Here is a 25,476-nt window from a genome sequence, read left to right as displayed (position 1 = left end):
TTGGAAATGCTTACTTATGAAGTATGAAAAGTGCTAAACGTTAATAAACACAGCTAGTCAATATCTTAAATTCTCCCCCAGCTCCCTCAGTAACATAAGGCCATGCTGGGGCAGCGGTTTGTTTTGGACTTTGGTGGGGAACTCAACCATATACTGAAACCACAGACACAGAAAAAAATAGATTTCAACATAATTGACAGCATATGTTTCTATATCTCTATTTAGTAGCTGATAGAAATAAATAAATACATAGCAGGCCAGCGATAACCACGGCAAATACGACGTCAGCCAGCTTCCTGAATCGCATTCTAGTGGGATCTTAGAACAGATCTATGCCAGGTTCCTCAAGGCCTTCATTCACTTGATTTCTCTCCCTTCACAGTGGTTTGTAACAAATACAGCAAAACTCGCTTATTAATTACTTCTGCTTTCCAGGTTCAGAAACAGTTTGTTTGCAGCACAGTCTTTGAATTAAGCTAAAGTTTGACTAATGCCAAATCCTGGTTAAAACAGCTAGATGTTACCTGCAATAACATTTTCATATGAAGCTGTTCAGACATGTAGCCAAATGGGATCTGTCTGGCCTTATAAACTGTTTATGTATCCTTAAGCCATCAGAGGTCCTGAGAGTAAAGCCAGCTTTTTATTGTATTTTGTGACTCCATGACCTCCTGAGAACACTGTGGAACCTTAAATTAATAAAAGTATTATTTTAATCCATGCATTCAAGTACATTTTTCATTTTGTGTTCAAATATAATTATGTTCATTTTAATATTTAACAATATTTTATAGTCAATGCTATTTAACTTTTTTATAATAGCAGGTCCAGTAATGATCTCTTATATCTCTATCACAATTTAGCAACTCCACTAACTTCAAACATGCTGTTCTTGGTTCTGTCAGAATTATGTTAGAATCCTTCTCCATGCAACTTAAGTACAACTTAACCACAAACGATGAAAGCTCAACCTCAACTCCCCTGTGCAGAGCTTGTCCCGCTTCCAGAGGCGAGCACTGCATGTTCTGCTCTAGCTCATACCAGGTGACTATAGCCACTAAATGCCAAAAACCCAGCTGGAGATTGTCACAACATCTGGCTCCCTGCAATACTCAATTTCTCTTAAATGTGCACACCTCTGAATGAAGCATATCCAGAAATACAGAGATTTTTTTTTTTTCTTAAAGCACGGAACTCCAAAATCAAGAATATTTCAAAAGCTTAGTCTGCAAGAAAATATACAAATGAAAGTCCTAAATATAAGGATTGTTCTGGACTCCTTTCCCTTGTCTACTCACCCTTTTACTGAAACCAGATATTCTCTTTTCCTGACTTGAATTATACCTGACTAAAAGTAGCTTACCAGAGAACAATGTTAGCCTCATCAGATCTTTGTACCACCTTTTTTTTTTTTTTTTGCTGGGGGGTGGGGTGGGTGAGGGTGGTGTCTTTTGGTGACAAACAAAAGTGGAAAAAACCACAGCTTTTAGCCATAGTCACTTGAAAGAGAGGTGTAATTCACCTCTAGTATCTAGCTCTCTAACTACATACATAGAACCCCTCCCTCTCTCAGAGTTACGTATCAGGCTGTTGCCAAGTGCTTCTTCTGTGCGTTTAGCAGCCCTCACACATAATAGGAGATTCCCTTTCTATGGATCACCAAGTACTCCAACTCTCAGGAGATACAGGTTCACTCAGCAAACAAGTAATATTCTTCACTATCCTCCTTTCAGTGCCTTTTGCTCCCTTTCCCTCAGAACAAATGCATTCTGTGCAAGATGTATTCTTCATTACAAACATTCATTGTTAGGGTAGCTGGCTGTGGTCAGAGTGCCTTTCCAAGAGCGCTCGCTAACTGTCTTGGCCAATTTCAGCTCCCTGGAATGGATCCCATTCTCCCCATTTGCCCCTCCTCCTCCCCCTGCCCCATGAACTCTGCTGTGACCTGCAATCACCGGTCTGGGTGGGGAGGTGCATTGCTCCAAGAGATACTATGTTCAAAGACGGCATCTACGTATTGAGCAGAGTGCTACACACACATAGATATATATACACACACACGCGCGCGCACAGATTTAGCTCTGCTCCTATTTTGGGTTCCTATAAAGACTGTTACTTACATTTGGGTGTCTTTGCAGATATGCCCCGCTTTTCTGCTCTCAAATTCCCACCTGGGCTTTGGACAATGAGGGACGATATCTGGTCTTTTGACTCTAAGACCTTCAGAGAGGGTAAAGGGAGAGCAATCTCACAGGAAGGGCTTGAATATCTTTGGCAGCCAACAGTGGAGATTAAGGTCAGTTGGGAGGGGAGGTGAATTGGGAGATCTCAGAAAAGATGTACCTACTCCCCTCATCAAGGGCATGTCTCCTCTTTTTGCCCTCCATGCCTTTGCTGCATTTGATTGCTGCTTAGTTTGAGCAGCCTAGCATGCTCCAGCCCTTCGTGCTCAGGGACAGCAGGGAGGGAAGCTCAGAGGTAACAGGGAGAAAAGAGGACAATGGCAGCAAGTCAGCTGGGAGCTTATGGGTATGGATCAGCGGACAAAGCAACATGAGTGATGTCGTCATAGGCATCTGCTGCAGACCACATGATCAAAAAAAAAGCAGCAGATGAAGCTTGCTTTATAGAGTTGAAGGAAGCTTCACAATTGCAGCCCTGGTATTCATTGATAAGGCTATGGAGTAAGTCCTTCCTAAAGCCACTTTGAAGCACATGAAAGACTAGAGGTGACTGGGAACAGCAAGCATGAATTAGCATGTGTAAGTATTGCCTGACCAACTCAACCGCCTTTCACAAGATGATTGTTTAAGATGGGTGCAGGGAGGGCAGTGATATAATTTACCTTGACTTTACAAACATTTTCAACATAGTCCCCCAACAGGTCCTTCTAGCCAAACTGGTGAAATACCGACTGGATAAATACACAATAAGGTGGGCAGAAAACTTTCTGAACCATCAGACTCAAAAGGCTGTTATCAGTAGTACAAAGCCCAACTGGCAACTAATTTACTGGTATCCTTCAGAGGTTAATATTGGAACCAATACCAATTAGCCATCTTTAATGACCTGGATGATAGGATGAAGTGCATCCGCAGCAAGTTCCTGAACAATACCAAACTGAGGGAGCCCCAGCAGAGGTATCCCCCATGTCCTTCCCTCCCTCCTACATGTTTCACAGATTAAATGAGTCTCCCACAATCCTGAGATACTGAACTGACCTTTGCAGCTGGGCTACTGCATAATCAGACAGATGCTTCTACCCCTTTACTGCTATCCCACACAAACGCAAAATTTAACCACGGCTCCCTATAATTTGTTTCTCAGCTAGAGAACAGTAGCGTTCAGAACAAAAAGCCAGAGATACATCCCCACTCCACCTTGCTACCGATTCCGTAGGCTCTGTGATTCACGTCACTCTCCCTTACACCATGAAGGGCTGTCTGCTATAAGTCCGTAGTGAAGAGAGAGGTGAAAACCTTGTGACTCCATTTAGATTACTCCTTCTCACCTCTTAACCTTGGATTAGGGGCATACCCTTCTCTCATTACTAGCATTTTAAACTAAGAAGAGATAAGGCAAGAGATAATACATGTTAGAATATGCCACTGTCACAGAAAACGAATACAGTAACTATAAAATCAAGCAATAGTTAGTGATTCTGTGAATAGCGTATTTTCCATTCTTTCACAATATGTGATTAGTAGTGATAATTTCAGAGCTCCAATTCGCCACTAATTCAAAAGCTACGTTTTATGACAGTAAAAAGCACAGGCCATATGAGTAAGCTTTGCAGATGGTCCAAAAAAGTTATTTAATTCTTCATCAGCTAGTAATAAACAGCTGCATTCTTGTATCTTTTCTGCTTTTGTTTTATATGTCACAATGTATAAGCTTATTTCTTGAAAAACTGAGAACATACAGAATATTCAAAATACATTGTACAGAAAATGTTACTTAATTGGAAATAATACAAAATAGCAAAAGAAGACTTACAAAACATGTGGAAGACTAGAGACCATAAGACAAAATTGAAAGAATTTAGTCTTTTACAGCTCAATTTTTCACTACTTGAATAAAAAAATAAGAATAGGCTTAAAAGAAAAAAGCAAAAAGCTTCCATATTCAGTCCAACCTGGATTCTAAAATAGCTCTTTGATCACATTTTACAGATATTCTTTGAATTATTTTATAGACATCCCCAAATCAGTGCTTCACAAAAAGCCAAACCAAGGCCTCCCCACCCGCAAAAAGCTTAATATGAGAACTTAAGCGTGGATATATTTTAAGAGTTAGAACAGTTATATCACTAGATCTTTGCACTAGGGTCCTTTTTCCCGCCCTGCCCCCACACCCTGCATAATTGTAGCTTAGCCTACATTGGCAAATGAAAAAAAAAAAATAAAAAATTACATTACATTTGTTCCCTAAACGGAATAAAGTATTAGCTCTTTGTTCTGGTATTCTTCCATTTCCTTTCCGGTTTTGCTGCCCTAGAAGTACTAGCAAGGGCTGTGATTCCTCCCCGCCCGTGGCCACTTTTAGCAAATACACTTACTGCAGCAGTGGATACACCAGCAACTTTTTGGTTGCTTAAAGTGTGTCCAGGCAAATGTTTGATACCACTCCCTTCCTGTTATTTAATTTCAAAGTAATAACTTCTTTCTTCAAACACAAAAGGATGATTTAGTAAAAAGGCCACAAAATCAACAGCAATGGTCATAGAGCAATATCAAACACTGATTTAGAATATTATATTAGTTAAAAATTTATTATCTGAAAAAAGGGAAGTTTCAAAGTGAGTTTTAACAGTTTCTAGAACCATTCACTTGTACAGATCTTCAAAGTATGCGTTTAAAACTATTGCTTGATGAAATATAGAAAGGAAGGAGAAAATGTATGCAATGTACTTAGCAGCGTGACTTTCTAAGAAACAGTCAGCAAGTTAAAATCTCAATTCTGTGTGGTTGCCACCATTACTAAAATGTGTAAGTACTTCTATTCACCTGCAAATCCACTTTTTTGGCTAGTTAACCAGCAGTTGAATCCACAGCTGGCAGTTAGGCAAACAATTACCTAATCTGCATGAGAACTACTGGAGTTTAAACATTTGGATCTAGAGAGTACATTTCATTATTTCTGTAAAGAATTACACGGTCAGATTCTTTACTATTCACATTTTTAGCACAAGCAGGCTTGGTTTTCTCCCCCTTTACTTAGAAGGCAGGTCTTTGATTCTGAACTATTTCAGTGAAATGGATTCTAACTAAACAGAAAATCTAATTTTATTGAATTATACCATATCCTATTTCCATTGTCATACGACTGAAAAAATACAGGTTTTATTCTACCTTTGATTCTTTGTTATTACTTTTTAAAGCAAGGATCCTCAGAAAATAGTTAACACAAAATAATTCATCTGCAAAAGAACTGATACTTCAATCTTCCAAACACTTTTTATTCGGGTGGAAGAAAAACTGATTGATTATTCTTGTCTTGATATGCATAGATGCAAAGCATGTCCTTCTCCCTGGAGCATCCATTGGCATCTGAAGCAGAACATGTGGAGGCAACAGCTTTTCAGGCATCAGAAATGACAGAAGCAGGAGCACAGGTAGACTCTTTGGATACAGTTCTTTGACCCATATTCAATTAATCCACGTGGTTCCTCTGCTCTACCCAACATTAGAGGCTGCACAGGAGCTGTATTAGAGTTCACAATACAGTCTTATGCAGTTTCTTCCCTTTAGAAAAGCATTAGGAAAAGACCATCTTTTTTGTCTTTCATTGTGGAAAAGAATATTTACAGAAAAGCGTAACAAGACACTGCTTTCCAAATAATCCACCGGGGCTTTGTCTCCACAGCAAGCAGAGGTGCGAATGTGCAAGCGCAGGCAGACCAAAGCTAGCTGAGGTATGAATGATGGTAAAGCTGCGTATCACAGGTCCCAGAGCGCGCTGCAGAAAGGCAGCCAGCAGGCTATTTGCATATTTGGGCACTTAGGATGCACTGAAATCCATGTTGCTACAGCTTGACTGCTTTTGGTTGAAGCTAGACTGGGTATGCCTGTGGGTGCTACAGTCACACCTGTAATGGCAGAGAAGTAGCAGCCTGTGACAAGTGGCTAGGAAACATTTTTTTCTTCAGGCAACAGTTTACTGTTCATGCCTGTGTACGTCCACACGTACACACTCTCCTACACATACACATATGTAACAGGTTTCTTTGCTTTTAAATAAGAAAGAAAAACCCACACTGGATTATTCAGTTTTGAAAAGTATGCTTAGGGATCACTTTGGATGCTTCCTTGCTGTGTGTCATTTCAAAAAAAGACTATGCACACCGTATACATAAGTGTATTATAAGGCCACTCAAAATGGAGAAAGTAAAACTTGGAATGGTGACACCACCAGGGACATTTCTATCACTCTCAGTCACTCAGATTATAGAATCTTTACGTATCAAAATGTGTTTATATCAATCAGTGCTTGATTCATTTGTGCCAAGAATTCAAAGACTACAGTCAACAAAAGTTTTTCCACTTATATCTGTAGTCTTTGAATAAAGTCCACAATGGGGTTTAGGGGACACCATCTCTTTCAGCTGCATATAGGGGAAAAAAAAAAAAAAAAGCAGCGAACAATGCGCACACATAAGTGCCACAAACACACACACACTTCGCAGCACCTATGTGTGCCTATCAGGGGGGATCACCCAAATCACAGCCACAGTTTTAGAAAATAATCATCAGGGTGTCTGCAAATTCAGCTCAAAGTAATACTGACATCCTAATCTTTTGAATGCTACAGCTTGGGCAACTGCAAACTTTAGGACACAACTAATCATAATGCCTTTTTTTTTTTTGTTCACTTAGAAAAAAGAAAAAAGTTCTCCTGAAGTTACAGGAAGTAAAGGTTCTGAGTCATAACATTGTACAGATTAGTTCTATATTATTGCTTCTTAAATAAAAACCATAACTGGGTCGTTTCTAACACATTGGTAAGTACCAAGCAGTAGTTCCTTTCCATTCACTCTAACAAATGTCAAAAATAATACTGGGTTATAAGTAGCAGTTATGATGCAACAAAAAAGAAATTAAATTTGCAGGTTTCTACCCCCCATTCTGGCTCCCTTCAGTGGATGCATTGCCTGTGGGCTTGATTCCACAGAACATTTAAATACAGAAGTAAATATATAAATAATTATAAGCTAGTGAGCGGTGCCACTGAGGTCAATGAAACTATTTATGTTTAACATTATGTACATGCCTAAAGTGCTTTTCTGGACCACAGCCCATATTAACTTCCATTTTATATAAAAATACAGTGAATAGTTTAATAAAATAGAAGACACCATCTTAGGGGATATTGTGAATCACATTAACGTTGTTCTGGCTTTGATATATATCTCTTAATTAATAAATGTACTCAGAGACTTACTGGGATCCTGTACAGAAAAAGTACATTTCAGATACATAATATGTTGGCAGTGTACAATAATCTGTATAGAATATAGAGGAAATTATAGAGAACCTGGAGCAATAGGTCAATGTTTCAGTGCCTTTAAGTATTACAACCAACAAAATCCAAGGTGTGAACACCTTTGCAGATCTCTTTGAGACTCAAACTTATTTTACAAGAGTTTTTGAAAAAAATATGGAAAGAATTATAAGGTGAAAATTCCTATAAGCAGAAGAGAAACCCAAGAACTTAGAATGCTATGAACAATCTCCAAATTAATCTCTCAAACTCATTTTAACAAGATTTGGCAATATACATAAAATCAGCCTAAACCACAAATGTTTCCGGAGATGAAGTTTAAAATAACCTTCAGATCTGTGCTGGGTTTGGCTGCAACAGAGTTCATTTTCTTCATAGCAGCTACTATGGGGCTGTGTTTTGGATTTGCGCTGGGAACTGTTGATAACAGTCATGTTTCCATAACTGCTGAGCAGTGCTCACACAGAGTCAAGGGCTTTTCTGCCTCTCACCCACCCCACCAGCGAGGAGCCTGGGGGGGCACAAGGAGCTGGGAGGGGACACAGCGGGGGCAGCTGACCCCAACTGACCCAAGGGATATCCCACGCCACATGACGTCATGCTCAGCATATATTGCTGGGGGAAGAAGGAGGAAGGGGTTTGTCTTCCCAAGTCACCGTTACACGTGATGGAGCCCTGCTTTCCTGGAGATGGCTGAGCACCTGCCTGCCCATGGGAAGCAGTGAATGAATTCCTTGTTTTGCTTTGTTTCCGTACGCAGCTTTTGCTTTACCTGTTAAACTGTCTTTATCTCAACCCATGAGTTTTCTCCCTGTTACCCTTCCGATTGTCTCCCCATCCCATCTGGAGGAGTGAGCGAGCAGCTGCATTGGGCTTAGTTGCTGGCTGGGGTTAAACCATGATAAGATTATCTGTAACTGCTAGCACTACTAAAAAAAGAAAAATCCTCTCCCATTTCTCATGTAAAGAATATTTTGGGAGACTTTCCATCTTTCAGAACTGCTGATCTTGCTACTTTTATTTGAAAACTTGGATATTAAGGATTTGGTTGTTTTAAGTCCAAATGTGTGATTAAATAGGGCTTTTTGTTTTTTATGCTAAATTGCATTTCACAGAACCTGGCCTTTACACATTAACATCTAGTTCATAATTTTAAAAAAAAAAACCACCTCTTTTAAATGTTAATACCTTTCAAAATACTTTTTAAATAAGATTTTTATTTTTCTGTCATCTCTAAATGCTTGCTTTCCTCCATCATTAGTAATAACCGTAAGGAAGCAAAGATTACTGTTTATATTTAGAATAATATAAAATTGAAAGTGTCTAAGATTTATGAGTTTTAATATAACCAGTAATTTGGGGACTATGGGATCGTCTTGTTAGCATCTTTCTGTGGAACATTCATTCGTGCCTTTCTGTACTGAAGCAAAAGTTTCCTCCAGTTAAGTTTCATTTGAGAAGCAAAACATTACCTCCAGATTATACTTTTGCAAGAGGAAAATATTTTTCCTTACACTTTACAGTACAGTAAAAGCAAAGAAGCAGGAAATAATGCTCTGTATTTTATGACCTTTTAAAAAAGTACCCTTAAAGAAAAAACGGTAGGAAAAAAAGAAAAAATACTATTTGAGAAGAGCACATTTTAAACTCATAGTGTTAGGATACTTATTAGCTTTGATACTCTTATATTTCCTACAATTCTGTTATTGCTCTAAGACTATATGAAAAATGGTGACCAAGAATATCTTTGTCCATAAGAAATCAAGCATTTTCTAAAGACAGCAGGAAACAAAGGGCAGGAGCCTGCCTAGCTCTTCAATATAGCAGATTTAATAAATTATATGCTGGAAACAAAATTTCTAGAACGAAGTTGTCAGCAGGGGAAGGACTAAATGTTGCCAACCAACTGTAAACAAAAATAGGAAAGGAAAGACCAGAGGAAAAAGCATTAATTCTGAGAGAATAATCTGAAGAAGCCAAAGAGCAAAAAATGCCTAGGCTGTGGACAAAAGGACACATGATATCAGAGGTAGACAAAATTAAAAAAAAAAAGAAAATTAATGCTTTCAAGAAACAAAAAGCAATTATTGTGTTGAACATAGTAAAATACTGTTCAGTGCTCAATGCTCCCTGTCTCTGCAGTGCTACTCCTCCATGTGTACAATTGCACTAGCTATCAAAAAACGATGCTTGAAAGATTTCAGGTTGTGCGTCACCTTTAAATCTGTCCTAGCTAAGGAAAGCTTCTGTGCTGGGCTCCTCAACACCTGAAGCAAAGAGCTGAGAGTCCTCCTGAAGGCCTAGGCAGACCCAACGATTTGGGGGGGGGGGGGGGGGGGGGTAAGGAGGAAGAAAAAAAGAAAAGGATAAGAATCAGTGGACACCAATCTGATCCATGCATGAACAGGATGGGAGAGATGTTTGTGACTTTGTCTGATGGGTCTAAGTTGAGTGTGGGGCTTTTGGCCCATAGACAGCCACTTGAGAAATCCTCATGCTCAGGTCCACATCTGAATTTTGCCCATAAATTTTTATTATTTCAGTACTCAGTGAAGCATTTTAAAATAAGTCCATCTGACTTACTCGCACAGAGCCAACATTCTGACAGATAAGATAGATTGGGAAAGCTCCCTGAATCCCTTGTGTTTAATCAGTTTGGCAGAGTGATATTTGGAAAAAATAAAATCTAGAACTATTACATACATTTTAAGTATTAGGGTGTTGTAATACAGTAAATGATGAAACACTATGAAATGCTTTCTTCAACTATCCATTTAGCACCATCAGAGGCAATGCTGTATATGCCATTTCTGCCAAATCAGAAAGGAGGGCTGAAAAACACCTGACTTCTATAAATTCATGAAATGAAAAAGAACAAACTGATCAGAGGATAAAAACCATACTAAATGTATACAAACTCAATGGCCTCTGAGCATCATTGTTGGTAAAACCATATACTGTAATTATTTCTCTGAAGTCAGTGTGACACCACAGAGTGCTAAATATTCATTCTTTGGAATAAATATGAATTTAGAACTATTAATCTTTTTTCAAACAGCTGACATGCTGCATAAACAGAAAGTATATATGGTTTTTTTAAAGTAAACAATACAATAAGTAAAGTGATTTATTATGCAATTTATCTCTTTCCATCTCTGTGCTGTTCATAATTCAGATCCACACAGGGCAGTTCATATACCATTAATATTTCCCAGATGTGTTTGACTTTAAGGCTATGATCATTTTAAATGTTTTAAAATGTATGCCATTTATCATTAGTGTTATGGTGGTGTCATGCGCATTATTATAGTTAAGGTTGTGTCAGCAGTTCTATAGCCCTTATTTTCAGGGGTTCAGAACTTGGCAGTAAGAAGTGGCGACAGGCTGAAACCTGGCATAAAGCATCCTGGCTTGGGAGCAATTATATTTCTCTCCGAAAAAAAACTAACAAAGGATTTAGTCTTGAAATTCTGCAGAAGAGAAAGAAACATGTTCATGGTTTTCAGATATGAAGTTCTGCTGGCAGATCTTAGAACTTGTTTTGCTCAGAAATTAATAAAGGCAAAAGAATGTCCTGCAGGAGATGGAGAGTGCTTGGTGAGCTAGGGAGAGTAGGGACAAACTACTATTCTTTTGAGCAACTCACCTGTGTGTATTTCAAATAATCTCAGGAATACCTGTGGCATCTGGAAATTCAACAAGTATACATTTTGCATGTGATTCCAAATATCAGAATGGAGCTTTTCCAAAAGTTCATTAGCCTAAAAGCATTCTTTCCACATGGCAACATCAGGATATGCTTCAATTTAAGTGGTCATGTTTAACCTGCAACTTCACTGACCTCCCAGTTCTGATTGTTTTATCTTAACTAGACTGGGATTGCAGTCATACAGAATTCCTGCGCCACACAGCTAATATTCACACAAGAAATCCTGACAACTAGTTCAAGATCTTTATGCTGCTCTGAAACTCTTTTGAGTAGATACATTCTGCAAGAAACATGTTAGACTCTTGCAGAAACAGAGTTGGTAGTAGAAGAACAGAGAATACGGGAAACCCTACCCTGTAGTGCTGGTCTACCATGTTTTGAGTTTGAAGCTATAGTTTGCCTCTCTTCCTGCCACAGAATAGAATTTGTTTCTACTGTCTAACAAAGATAACTAATTTATTTAAGAGACAAGGAACACCAGTAAACATCCTATATATCTGTAGACCCATCATGAAAATTGTTTTCAGATAAGCACTAAAACTTTTGAAATTTGCCAGGTCCACAATGAGAAGGGTTGGACTACTTAGAATTGCCATTTATTTCTTTTCCCGGCCACTGCCAACTCCCACACTGTAGAATCTGAGATTCTGTGAGCAATTCCTACTCCCAGTTCTTAGAAATTCCAGATTTACCACCTATTTATTTGGGTTTTTTCTTCTACCAGCTGGCCATGCAGCAAGGATAGAGTACTTTTCAAGTCCGTTTTCAGAACCCCTCTTTCCCGCAAAAGCACCAATGTTTCCCTTCTTTCCAAACACAGCTCTTGTAAAATCAGAGTTCAGGCCTCATCCCCAGAGGAATCACTTGCTTCTTCCCACCAGAATCAACTACTTTTTCTTCCTTTCATCCTCACACAGGTATTCAAGCAGACCTCCCCACTCCCAAACCTCTAACTTTTTATTGTTCCCTGCCATGATTTTATTTTCCTTTGCCCTTCTATTCACTCTGACATGACCCCTTCCACGTATATCAATAGGAGTCATGCTCCAGTGTCTCCTCTAAAAATCAACTGCAATGAAGCTATGCTACCTGAAAAGTAATTTGCTAATGCCCTACCACTTCTTGCAGTACCTCTGCTATTGCTGTCCCCCTATCTCCACCCCAAAACAGCATGCTGTTGCTGTGCTTTTCTTTCACCTCTTCTATACTCACTAGAAGGAAACTGGCTTCCACTTTCTCTTATTAAGACTGCATGACTCTACACTACTAATACGTCTCTACTTATCCCTCTCCTGCTACCAGAGCAGCACCCTGGAAGACATTTTACTTTCCACTCATACTCTCAGGAGGAAAAAAAAAAAAAAAAAAAAAAAATCTTTGCCAGAACTAAGTATCAATTCCTGACCAAATATAACAGTTGTTCTTAACAGAGCCGTCTTTTCAGGGACACAGACTGAACATCTCTGATCAGCAAGGCTGAACATTTCTGGTCTATTTTGAGATAGGTGGAGATGGAGTTCACCTGTCTCAAAGGGGGAAAAGGATTCTTGTGCATGAGTTAGCAGGGCTCAGTGAGAGGTCTTTAGACTAGGTTCAAAGAGGGAAGGGGATATAGCCAGGACCATTAGAGAGGAGCCTAGGGGTGGCATGCTGAGGTGGGGGTGAAATCAATAGCCTAGGTCAAGTGCACCTACACCAATGCATGCAGCATGGGCAACAAACAGGAGGAGCTGGAAGCCATTGTGCTGCGGGACAGTTATGACTCTGTCGCCACCACAGAAACATGGTGGGCTGACTGTTATGACTGCAGTACTGCAATGGATGGCTATAAGCTCTTCAGAAGGGATAGGCATAGAAGGAGAGGTGGTGGTGTTGCTCTATATCTTAGGGAGTGCTTTGACTGCATAGAGCGTAGCAGTTGTGATGATAAGGTCAAGTGCTTACGGGTAAGGGTGAGGAGGAAGGCCAACAAGGCAGACATCCTGCCAGGAGTCTGTTATAGACCACCCAACCAGGATGAAGAAAGACATGAAGTGTTCTACAAGCAGCTGGTGGAAGTCTCACAATCGGTTCTTGTGGGGGAATTCAATTTACCAAATGTCTGTTGGAAATACAACACAGCAGAGAAGCAACAGTCTAGGAGGTTCCTGGAGTGTGTGGAAGATAACTTCCTGATACAGCTGGTAAGTGAGCCTACCAGGGAGGTGCCTTGCTTGACCTCCTGTTAACTAACAGAGATGGACTGGTGGGACATGTGGTGGTCAGAGGCCATCTTGGGCTTAGTGACCACGAAATGATAGAGTTCTTGATTCTTGGTGAAGTAAGAAGGGGGGTTAGCAAAACCACCACCCTGGACTTCCAGAGGGCAGACTTTGGCCTGTTGGGCCAAAAAGCACTGGTTGGAAGAGTCCTTTGGGAGGAAATCCTGAAGGGCAAAGGAGCCCAGGAAGGCTGGGCTTTCTTCAAGAAGGAAGTCTTGCAGGTGTAGGAGCAGGCTCTCCCCATGAGCCGCAAGACAAACCAGCGGGGAAGACGACTGGCCTGGCTGAACAGGGAGCTTTTGCTGACACTCAGGAAAAAAAAGGAGAGTTTACCACTTTTGGAAGAAGAGGCAGGCAACTCAAGAAGAGTACAGAGATCTTGTTAGGTCTTGCAGAGAGAAAATTAGAAAGGCAAAATCCCAGCTAGAACTACATCTGGCTACTGTTATAAGGGATACCAAAAAATGTTTTCAGAAATACATTAACAACAGAGAACCAAGGGGAATCTCCATCCTCTATTGGATGCGGAGGGGAACATCACCACCAAGGATGAGGAGAAGGCTGAGGTATTAAGTGCCTTCTTTGCCTCAGTCTTTAACCATCATACCAGTTATCCCCAGGGTATTCAGACCCCTGAAGTGGAAGGCAAGGACAGGGAGCAGAATAAACCCCCCATAATCCATGAGGAAGCACTTTACGACCTGCTGAGCCACCTGGACACTCACAAGTCTTTGGGGCCAGATAGGATCCACCCAAGAGTACTGAGGGAGCTGGTGGAAGAGCTTGCCAAGACACTCTCCATCACTTATGAGCAGTCCTGGTTCACCAGGAAGGTCCCAGATGACTGGAAGCTTGCCAATGTGATGCCCATCTACAAGAAGGGCCGGATGGAGGATCTGGGGAACTACAGGCCAGTCAAGCTTGACCTCAGTACCTGGCAAGACTACGGAGTGGTTCATTTTGAGTGTGGTCACCAGGCATGTGCAAGACAACCAGGGGATCAGGCCCATCCAGCACAGGGTTCATGAAAGACAGGTCCTGCCTGACCAACCTGATCTCCCTCTATGACCAGGTGACCTGCCTAGTGGATGAGGGAAAGGCTGTGGATGTTGCCTACCTGGATGTTAGTAAAGCCTTTGACACTGTCTCCCACAGCATCCTCCTGGAGAAGCTGGCAGCACATGGCTTAGACAGGTGTACTCTTTGCTGGGTAATAAACCAGCTACATGTCTGAGCCCAGACAGTTTGGGTGAATGGAGCTAAATCCAGTTGGCAGCCAGTCACAACCGAGTTTCCCCAGGGCTCGGTGTTGGGGCTGGTTCTGTTTAATATCATTATCAATGATCTGGGCAAGGGGATCGAGTGCACCCTCAGTAAGTTTGCAGACGACACCAAGCTGGGCGGGAGTGTTGATCTGCTTGAGGGTAGGAAGGCTCTGCAGAGGGATCTGGACACGCAGGATCGATGGGCCAAGGCCAATTGTATGAGGTTTAACAACGCTAAGTGCCAGGTCCTGCACTTGGGTCACACCAACCCCATGCAATGCTACAGGCCTGGGGAGGAGTGGCTGGAGAGCTGCTTAGCAGAAAGGACCTGGGGGTGTTGGTTGACAGTTGGCTAAACAGGAGCCAGCAGTGCCCAGGTAGCCAAGAAGGCCAATGGCACCCTGGCTTGAATCAGGAATGAAGTGGCCAGCAGGAGCAGGGAAGTGATCATGCCCCTGTAAGTCAGCACTGGTGAGGCCACACCTTGAATACTGTGTTCAGTTTTGGGCCCCTCACTACAAGAAGGACATTGAGGTGCTGGCACTTGTGCAAAGAGCAACAAAGCTGGTGAAGGGTCTGGAAATCAGGTCTTATGAGGAGTGGCTGAGGGAACTGGAGTTGTTTAGCCCAGTTTAGAAAAGAAGGCTGAGGGGTGACCTTATCACTCTCTACAACTATCTGACAGGAGGTTGTAGCGAGGTGGGTGTTGGTCTCTTCTCCCAAGGACGAGAGGAATGGGCCTCAGGATGCATCACGGGAAGTTTAGACTAGATACTAGGAAAAATCTCTTTACTGGAAGAGTGGTCAGGCATTGGAACAGGCTGCCCAAAGCAGTGCTGGAGTCACCATCCCTGGATGTGTTCAAAAAAACCTGTATAAGTGGCACTTCAGGTCACGGTTTAGAAGGCATGGTAGTGTTGGGTTGACAGCTGGACTTGGTGATCCTAGACGTCTTTTCCAATCTTTATGATTCTGTGACTCTACGGTAGGGACCCGGAAACTTCTTGCTACCCTTCCCATTAAGCAGTCTCTTCCCAAAGAGTCAAGTTATTTAAGGCTTTTCTCCTCTTGTGTCCTGCACTGTTACAAGACAGAAAACTTTGACATAAAAGACAAACTAGACTTTTCAAGCAATGCTTGGAAATTTAGACTTCATGGCTGATTGCACCACTCCTGTATAAACAACTAGAGAAAGAATATATTACTCAGATATCTGGTAAAACATGATTGAATAATAACTGATTATCAAATATTTTACTTGTAGATTCTCCTTACATTCCACAAGAGGGCTACAGAACCCCCAAAATACTGAAAAACGAAGTTTCCAACCTTTCCAAAGTAAACTATGTTCTGTATGTCATTTCTAATTTGCTATGAGCATAGTTTCAACCGATTTTTAGGAATAAGTCAAAAAAACTCAGCAGAGCTTTTTATCATTTTGCAGTCGGCCTGGGTCATGTTTCCATTTCTGTCTTCAGAAAAATTGAGAAAATCCCTCCTACTTTCTATTTTGCACATCCACCACATAGAGCTGCACCATGCATGTTATCCAAGTTAAAAAGTTTCCATTTATTTGCAGTTATTATTCTCATGTAAAGTTTTTACTTCTCACTCCACAAATATGACACCCTACTACTTCCGGATACATGCCATTCACCCTTCCCGGTTATCGAGTGCTCCTACTTGTGTCGCCATGAGCTGGAATAAGAAACAATGACACATGTAGATATGAAGTTTAAATTTAAAGAGGGAGAGTAGGAATAGGAAACAAATGTTTACGTTAGATAAATAATGACATATAAAATGTTCTTGAGGAAAAGAATGAGGTCGCAAATAAATTTTTCAACTAAGCTTAATACACACTACTGATTTTCCTTTTGTAGGACTGGACTTAACTTTCATCAGCTAGCGACAAATTAAATTGACAGCCAAATAAAACTTATTGAGATCTTCAATTTAAGTTATGCCAAAACCTAATCCTAGGTAAGGAGAGTGACAGTTAGTAAACGAAGAATTGATCCTTAATCTCCACCTAGCAATATGTTCAGAACAATGAACAGCAATCAGTTTAACCTCTTTTCCTTGCATACAACGCACTGGCCATTTTATTTTTGGTTTACATGCTACTCGGTATTAACTTTTTTCCCCTCACATTATAAATATGACAACCTACACCATTCATGTGTCAGTTATGAAATAGTACGATATATCTCTTCATTCCATACACAAAGGAAAGTTAAATTTATGAATCCAGCAGTAAGGCTAGTCATTCTTTAATACTATTTTTCCCTTTCAAATTGGTAAAGAGCCTGAACACCAACTTAAAGCAAACATGCCTCCTAGATAAATGTGGTCTAAACAAAATACTTTTCCCCTTGTAATATCAGCATTTACAACTAGTAAAAGCCCAAAGAAGCAAGGATTGGGTTTCTTTCAAATGCAAAGAGAAGAAACGATTGTTCAATTTGATTGACATAAGAAAACAATTTAAAGATATTGTATTTTTTCCAGATTCTACTGCTACATTTGCCAAACTATAAACGGTCTGATAAAGTCTGCAGATTATAAAATATATTATCTGCTGTATTTATGTTGCACTTGCTTTCAGTGCTACAGTTCAAAGGCAACTAAAACTGCATAGCTCCATATATTAGCCCTAAAGCTACTGTAAGCTACAACTGGTTGCTCTGAAAGCAATGGAATAAATTCGCTGTAGTCACCATAGAAATCCTATGGAATGTAGCTTCCTGCTGGTTTGCAATGGCATTTTGGAATAACTGTAATGTAGCCATAGCCTTCAACATTGTAAATGATGCATCAAAAACTGAAAGCCTATTAGAACATGTATAATAGAGAATTTTTCCTTTCCTGGCAGAATTAAGCTTCTTACTAGCATTATATGTACATAGTACATATAAATGTAATTAAATTTATGTATACTATACCATCATGTATGTTTTGGATTATATATAAAGTCCCGTCCTGTGACTTGAAGAGATTAATAGACTGCTCTCTACTTCCTCCCTCCCAGCTTCCATTGTAGCCTATCTTTCAATGGTACACCAATTATGTGAACCACAAAGCTCAGGAAGGAAAACACGCTCATGTTTGCAGAAGAAATGAGAGAGAGTATGTATTCTGGCAGCCTACACTATGTCCTCTCTTCACAAGTTGAACACAATTTCACAAATAAGTTTAACTGTCATGATTTCCAAAACCAAGAGGTTAATAAGTTTCTGGATTGATTTATAAGATCTATCTGATAGAGAAATCAACTTTTGTTTCTATTTACTTATTATTCTTCAGAAGCCAACTTTCTTTTTAGACAAACTAAAAGAAAAATTTTTATGTCAACTCTGCTTTATAATGTCAGAAAGAATTGGGCAATATTTACTTTATTTACATCAATGAAATTCTATGCCATCCATGCAAGGACAGATTGGAGGCCTTTTTAAAGATACTTTTGCTATGATCCACTTGTGGAGTCTACGCAGAGAGAAAATTCTCCTGGCCACTAGTGCTAGCAGCAAAGAGGTGCACAACCCCTTAGTGGAGCAGGTAAGTCCCAAATTCCACCAGGTGAAATCAGTGGGATTACACAATCAAGAGAAAATTTGTCCCATCAGACACAAACCTAAAGAAAAAAATCCCAGTGCTATCACACAGCATAGTTAATAACTTAAAACGAACAGGATAATTGGGCATTACTGAACAATTTCATTTATGTTACTAAAAAAACCCAAACATTCAAACTAGTTCTCCAATTTGTGCCTGGTCTTGTTCCACTGAAATCAAGTGTTGAAAGAATAATTCAATTTTGAGTGGAATTAGGTATTAATGCAGTTAAAAAGATTCACTTAAGACATTATTTATATATATTATTGTGTATATTATTTACATATTTGACAGCTTTACCACACTATAAGCCACTGAGTAGACCTTCTTTCTATACTTTTTTTTTTTTGTTTGGCTTTGGGTTTTGTTTTGTTTTGGTTTGTTTTTTAAACTCAAAACCAAAGGTAGTACTGAACAGTGGGATTCACTATGTTGAATGACCTATGTTGATTCATGCTGAATCACCTGATGACAGTACAGAGTAAGAAAACCACAGGATCAGTTTACAGAGGATACTAGCTTTGAAAATCGTAAATTGGAGAACACACAGACTTAAGTGCTAGATTAAAACCTTTAACATCCAATCTTATCATCGTTTTGAACTATTTGACTGCACAAAGTCAGAGAACCTCTTTCCAAAAGAATCCTGTCATTTCTTTCCTCCTCATAAGCACTGCCAGTTTCCCAATGCTCTTTTGACAGTATAATCAGTCAATTCAATCAGAGAAATTCTATAGTACAATGGTAATTTTCTCTCACTTTTTTTTTCTCCCTTTACACTGTCAATTCAAACCACCTGCTGTAAGCATTGATGTGGAACGGCTTAGTATTAGCTCTGAAATTAGTACCAGTCCCCAGTTAAATACCTGGCACATTCAGTGTGGGACAGACACTGTTAATGGCACATAAACCCATCAGATGCAATTGGTGCATTACTTCAGCAAGTCTCTTTCCAAGCCATTCAGAGAGCACCTTGCTGGTATCACTGCACTAGACTTGAAAATCAGCCTGAGAGGAATGATTTGAGAAAGGAGGGAGTGAACAAACATAACTGCAGAACTTGTGTCTTAAAAAGGGAATTTCTATGAATATTCTCTTCAATACATTAGGTAGCTTCCTATGGCAACATTTTATTTATTCAAATACATGAGCAATTGCCTTAAAAATACATTTTAAGGTACGAAGCATGCAAAATGAATTGTGCACTGTTTTCAGTTAGCAGAACCCAATACAATTCATGACACTATAAATTTCATTTCTTCTCAAATCCTAACATTGCGCTTCAACTGTATGTACTAACTTCCATCACTTAAGCATACAAAAAAAGGCTATTAAACCCAATATCTTACAAATCCATCAATTCTCCTGGCCTGTTTATCTCAGCAGGTAGGTCCATGTGCATGAGTCAGTCAGCAGTGATGAAAGGCACTTACTATAGACTCCTCACAGGGTCGTCAATGGACAACCTGTACAAGATTTATGCTTTAAATAATAAATGAACTAAACACCTTGAAGTAATTGGCTGTGTGAAGCCTCACACTAGGCCAGATAACTTGTCTGTACAAAGTAAAATAAGATTAAATAATAAATGAACAGTGCAGAGGTTTTCTAACCAAACTAATTCTACAGGATTTTTTTTAAGTGCAAGTTGTCCATGACTTGAGAGGCTTTCATGATTTCATGCTGGTGTCATGGGGCCAGTCTCCTCCTCTGTCAACAGTAACTATCTCGGAGGTCTGGGTTCTTTTGGTGATGATGTTACAAACTTGGTGCTCTCCTTCCCTGTGCAAGATAATGCAAGGAGCCTATGCAATAGTCAGGAGTTCATAGTATAGGATCATTCTCCATTTCAGTTTTGTAAAGAGTGAACACATCAAGATTTCAACCACACAGGCAGCAAGCCTCTAGAAAACTGGCATTAATTCGTTAACAAATATAACGTGCAAATTCTTCACTGATACCTATACTGATAACACAGTCATAGGATTTACCCACATATATATAATAATGCAGGGATTCACATTCAGTATTTTTTCGTTAATGATGGCAAGGGTTTCCAAAACATCTTCCAGCTGCAAACTAACATTCTAGCTGACAGCCTTGCACAGAAATTCTCCCTCTTAAATATGATGCTGCAGGCCATCTCGCTCCCAGTTCAGTCACATAAATCCCTGTTAAAACTACAGCTTTATTACCCACATAAGTACCAATGTAAAATATTTAAATTAGTTTGCAAAGCATCTTTTAATATCATCTAGCGGTCTAAAACTAGTCAAAGAGACCAAGACCAGTGGGTCACAAGCAGTCACAGCAGATTTGTTTCCTAAAACAAAGCAAATTAATTTTTTTGTTGATGATAGATGCAAAGTTCATTACAAAACCTGCAGATAGTAGGCATTCCAGGGAGAAAAAAACAGCTTGAAAAGAAGAAAGTGGGAATATATAAAGGGTTTATAGGCCAGTTCTCAGCTGGTGTGAAGCACCTTAGGTCTAGTAATCTAAATAGACTTTCCCAGATTTACAGAAAACAAAGGTCTTGCCCTTTATCTTTAGGGAAGCTACCTTCACAAGAAGAGGTGCAGGGCACTACTTGTCAAAACATTTCATATTTCTGGTTTAAACTCTTGTCATGCCTCTGAAATGCCTGAATCTTAAGACTTGCTTATGGCTCCTCTACTTTAAGTGTATGAAAGTGGCTTCTTTTAGGAACACTGATTTAGAGGAATGCTCCTCCAGTTCTGGTAGGTTCACATCCTTCCTCACGTTTTCTGTACAGGGTTGATTGACATATATCTCGCAGAACACCTATATACTGTAAAGCAACAGTTCCAAGGGTTTCATTCACAACACACCTCTTGGCTCAGCACCTCACATTTGGGAGCTGCTGCTATGGAGTGAAACAGAAATAGCCTAGAAGGAATTCTACCACAATGATATAAATAACAAAAAAAAAAAAAAAAAGGAAGAAAAAAAAGAAAAATAATGTATCAAATATTTAAATAGGGAATACAAAACTTAGTAAATAAATTTTAAAAATTGTTTCAGAGAACTGTAATGAAATGTTAAGGGTACCCCTTTAAAACACACAAGCAGCTTTTATGCAGCTGATAATCTAAAGTCCCTGTGACCTTGGCAGCCTTACAGGGGTAATCTTCACGTAAGATGAATTATTCTTGAACAATTGCTCTAATGTATTAGGCACAAGCATACTGTCCTTCAATATTAGGCATGCTTGTCTTTCCACATCCTTGTTTCTAAACAAATGTATTTATTAAGGACAAGGTGGGGGGTGGGGGCGGGGGAGAAAGAATGAAAAAAAAGATTACATTCGATGCAAATAAGCTGAAAGTATTTGTCAGAGTACACTCTCTTAAAGATTTCAGAACACAGAATAACTCTCAGTGAGCCCTGCTCATAGAAGATTTAATGCATCCAAGCTTCTGAGAAAAAACTTTCAGGGAAATCAGTAGGCAAATAATGAAAAAGTGAAGCTTGTTAGTGACCCAGATGTATCCCACAAACACACTAACTGACACTCCAGTGACTATAAAGGAAACTCTCTCACATTTGTTAAGAGGACCAGCACTTTGCCATCCATCTTTCTGTATTGGGTTCATTCATACACTGGTCTCTTACCTACCAAGAGAGTAACAATTTGGACCAGACATCAGTAAAGACAGAGTCAAGTATTCTCCATGATCTGAAGAAGAAGCTAAGTGAGTTTGTGAGAAAGATTATGATTGCGCTTGATAGCAAAGATCTGTGCTCAGAAGTACATACCCCTTGTTCATTCCCTGCCCCACCCCCAAACTCAGGTCCTTTCCAAACATATTTCTTAGACACATTTAGAGATAAAAGCACTTTGAAGAGGATCCATATCTCTACAAAAAGGACCTAGACCAAGACACATCATTACCGGGATGAGTGGAACTACCTATATATCTGTTTAAACAAAATAACCAGAGGATTTTCCATGTAAAACTCTTTGCAAGCATTAGTTAATTAACAAATATGTGCCACAGGACTGAGGCATAAACAGCTGGAAATTTGGAAGGCAACTAAGATCAGAACTGCAGTCCTTCAGCTCCATGTAAAACTTAAGAGCTTCTAAACATAGATTGTTCAGTTCCCACAGGCTCCCCGGGCTTCTACAATTCTGCTTCTGTTCGTGCCCAAAACATCCTCACTCTTGCCCAAGCCAGGTAAGGGCACTATCATCATGCAGCTACCTGACACCTATCTCCAGTAATATGCCCTGATCTGTTGTGTCCTCAGATCCTGCTTAAGTTACATCTCTGTGGCTGGGTTTTGCACAGAATACCACTGCAGTTATGACTTTATTCAAAACCAGAAGTTAAAAGAGAAGAACACATGCTTCTATTCACATAGCAGCTTATTGGTTAGAACAGTAATGAAAAATAGATAACGGGTTCAGTTTCGTCCCCTGCCTGAGGGATCAAACCCTAAGGGCCCGCACAAACGACCATCGTCACCCCTTTCAGAGTGGGCTGGCACTCTTAATCCCTCCTGCACTCTGTATGGAAGAGAATCGGCATTAATTGGGTCAGAGAGAAAGAACGTGTAGACATGCACAGCCTTCCTACCTAGTGATCGGGACATATGCTTGGAAAGCAGGCAGGGGGACTTGGATTCTGCCCTAGTCAATGATTAAATTAGTAGCTGGTACACAACAGAAGATACACTGAAAAAGCAATCTACAGTATGAACTTGCAACCTCCAAAAGCTGCTATGAGATTATTTTTTTTTTTTTTGGTCTGCATTTGGATTTTTTTGGACTTTTAAAACAGGTATCTAGAAACATGAGGCAGGGAAACCCAGCTTTCCCAGTGTCACAGGCTAGACATGAGTTTTGGGGCACTTGCACAGACCTTTTTACAGATCACATGGTAGCAGCCCTCTGTCATGTAGGTCAGGTGGAACCTCGCAGGCTTAATGCTTGTTACTGAACCTGTGCATGCTTAACAGCTGTTGAACATACACTGCCTTTAACAGTGTTTCTTCTTCAGTGTCATGGAAGAGTAGAAAGAGCCCAAAGTAGAAGGGGATCTTCCCAGAAGCCAAACACAGGAAGGTCTTCTGTTTGGCCTGCCCTCTCCTTCATCACAAACATAGCAAATTGATCATTCCAATTGATTTGTTGGCTCTTAAATACCTGAGTCAATACAAACTGGCTACATACACCTGAGGTCAAACTTTGCCCCTTGCATTTTAAAACATTGCCGAGTGTTTGCTATGTAACATTGACAATTGGTCCACAACATCATACTGGCCAGTGATGTTCAAAAACTATAATCTCTGTGGGAAACAGTGACAATACATGGGAGGAATCACAGAATCACAGGTTGGAAGGGACCTCAGGGATCATCTAGTCCAACCTTTCTAGAAAGAACACAGTCTAGACAAGATGGCCCAGCACCCTGTCCAGACGACTCTTCAAGGTGTCCAAGGTGGCCGAGTCAACCACTTCCCGGGGGAGATTATTCCAATGGTGACTGTCCCCACTGTGAAGAAATTCCCTCTCATGTCCAATAGGAATCTCCCCAAGAGCAAATTGTGTCCATTCCCCCTAGTCCTCTCCATGGGACTCCTTGTAAAAAGGGAGTCTCCATCTTCTTTGTAGCTGCCCCTTAAGTACTGGTTCACTGTGATGAGATCCCCTCTGAGCCTCCTTTTCTCAAGGCTGAACAAACCCAGCTCTCCCAGCCTATCCTCGTATGGCAGCTTCCCAGTCCTTTGATCATCTTGGTGGCCCTTCTCTGGACCCCTCCAGCCTGTCCACATCCTTTTTGTATAGAGGGGACCAGAACCGTACACAGTACTCCAGGTGTGGCCTGACAAGCGCTGAGTAGAGCGGGATGATGACTTCTTTCTCTCTGCTGGCGATGCCCTTTTTGATGCGACCCAACATCCTGTTGGCCTTCTTGGCCGCAGCAGCCACTGTTCGCTCATGTTGAGCTTCCTGCCCACCAGGACCCCCAGGTCCCTTTCCACAGAGCTACTCTCCAGCCAGGTGGGTCCCAGTCTGGGCTGCACTCCTGGATTATGTTTTCCCAGGTGCATGATCTTACGCTTGTCATTGTTGAACTTCATGAGGTACTTGTTGGCCCTCTCCTCCAGCCAATCCAGATCTTCCTGCAGAGCAGTTCTCCCTTCTGGAGTGTCTAATTCCCCACTCAACTTGGTGTCATCAGCAAACTTCATCAGGCTACACTTGATCCCATTATCCAGATCACTAATGAAGATGTTGAATAACATTGGGCCCAATATCAATCCCTGGGGGACTCCACTAGTGACAGGTTGCCAGTTTGAGACAGAGCTATTTACCACCACCCTTTGGGTGCGGCCTGTCAGCCAGTTCCCCACCCGCTGCACAAACCACTTCTCTAGGCCATGACCCATCAATTTCTCCAGGAGGAGACTGTGGGGGACCATATCAAAGGCCTTGGAGAAGTCCAGGTAGACAATGTCCACCCCCCGCCCCATGTCAACCAGGCAAGTCACTTTGTCATAGAAGGCCACCAGGTTTGTCAAGCTCGATCTGCCTTTAGTGAAGCCATGTCGGCTTTTCCCAATCACCACTTTACACGTCTCTCCAATAATCACTTCTCTTTAGGTTGGTACATTTATCATATTAAAATACATCACACCTATCAAACCAGCACCAGAGGTCTGCGCAAAAGAATAGTCATATGCTTGTGTCATTAATAAACAACACAGAAATTCTAGGAGCTCTGGTATGTGTACAAGACATACTATATTTGCTGAAATACTATGCATGTCATGTTATCCCTCGGTGATTCATAGATCACGTGGAAAAGACAGGTTTTGCAAATCGTGCTACTGAAAAAGGATAAGTGATGAATTCTGTATTTATACTACTAAAGAGAAATTTGCAATCATGATACAGCAATGCTAGAAGAAAGCGGTATATGTGTGATATATTGGCCAGCCTTGACTGTGACTGTTCCTGCAGTGTAAGAATTTCTTCATCCAAGGACAACTACTTTCACCTTCCCATCTGTCCTGTGAATTTTTTAATGTCTGAGACAGGTGGCCTGTTGGAAACCTAAAACCCTGTGGGTACAAAATATGATTAAAATCTGAT

The 25,476-nt window shown here is 40.5% G+C and overlaps 1 protein-coding gene across 2 annotated transcripts in view; it reads right to left on the bottom strand.

Annotated features, from left to right (window-relative positions):
* NPAS3 (neuronal PAS domain protein 3) overlaps positions 1-25,476 on the bottom strand; it is a 628,382-nt gene that overhangs the window by 454,665 nt on the left and 148,241 nt on the right. The gene's annotated exons all lie outside the window — the stretch shown is intronic.

The sequence above is a fragment of the Phalacrocorax carbo genome, chromosome 9 (genome assembly GCF_963921805.1).
Source record: "Phalacrocorax carbo chromosome 9, bPhaCar2.1, whole genome shotgun sequence".
NCBI lineage: Eukaryota > Metazoa > Chordata > Aves > Suliformes > Phalacrocoracidae > Phalacrocorax > Phalacrocorax carbo.
The sequence above is the reverse complement of the archived record's forward strand: the minus strand, read 5'-3'. Positions and strand labels throughout refer to the sequence as shown.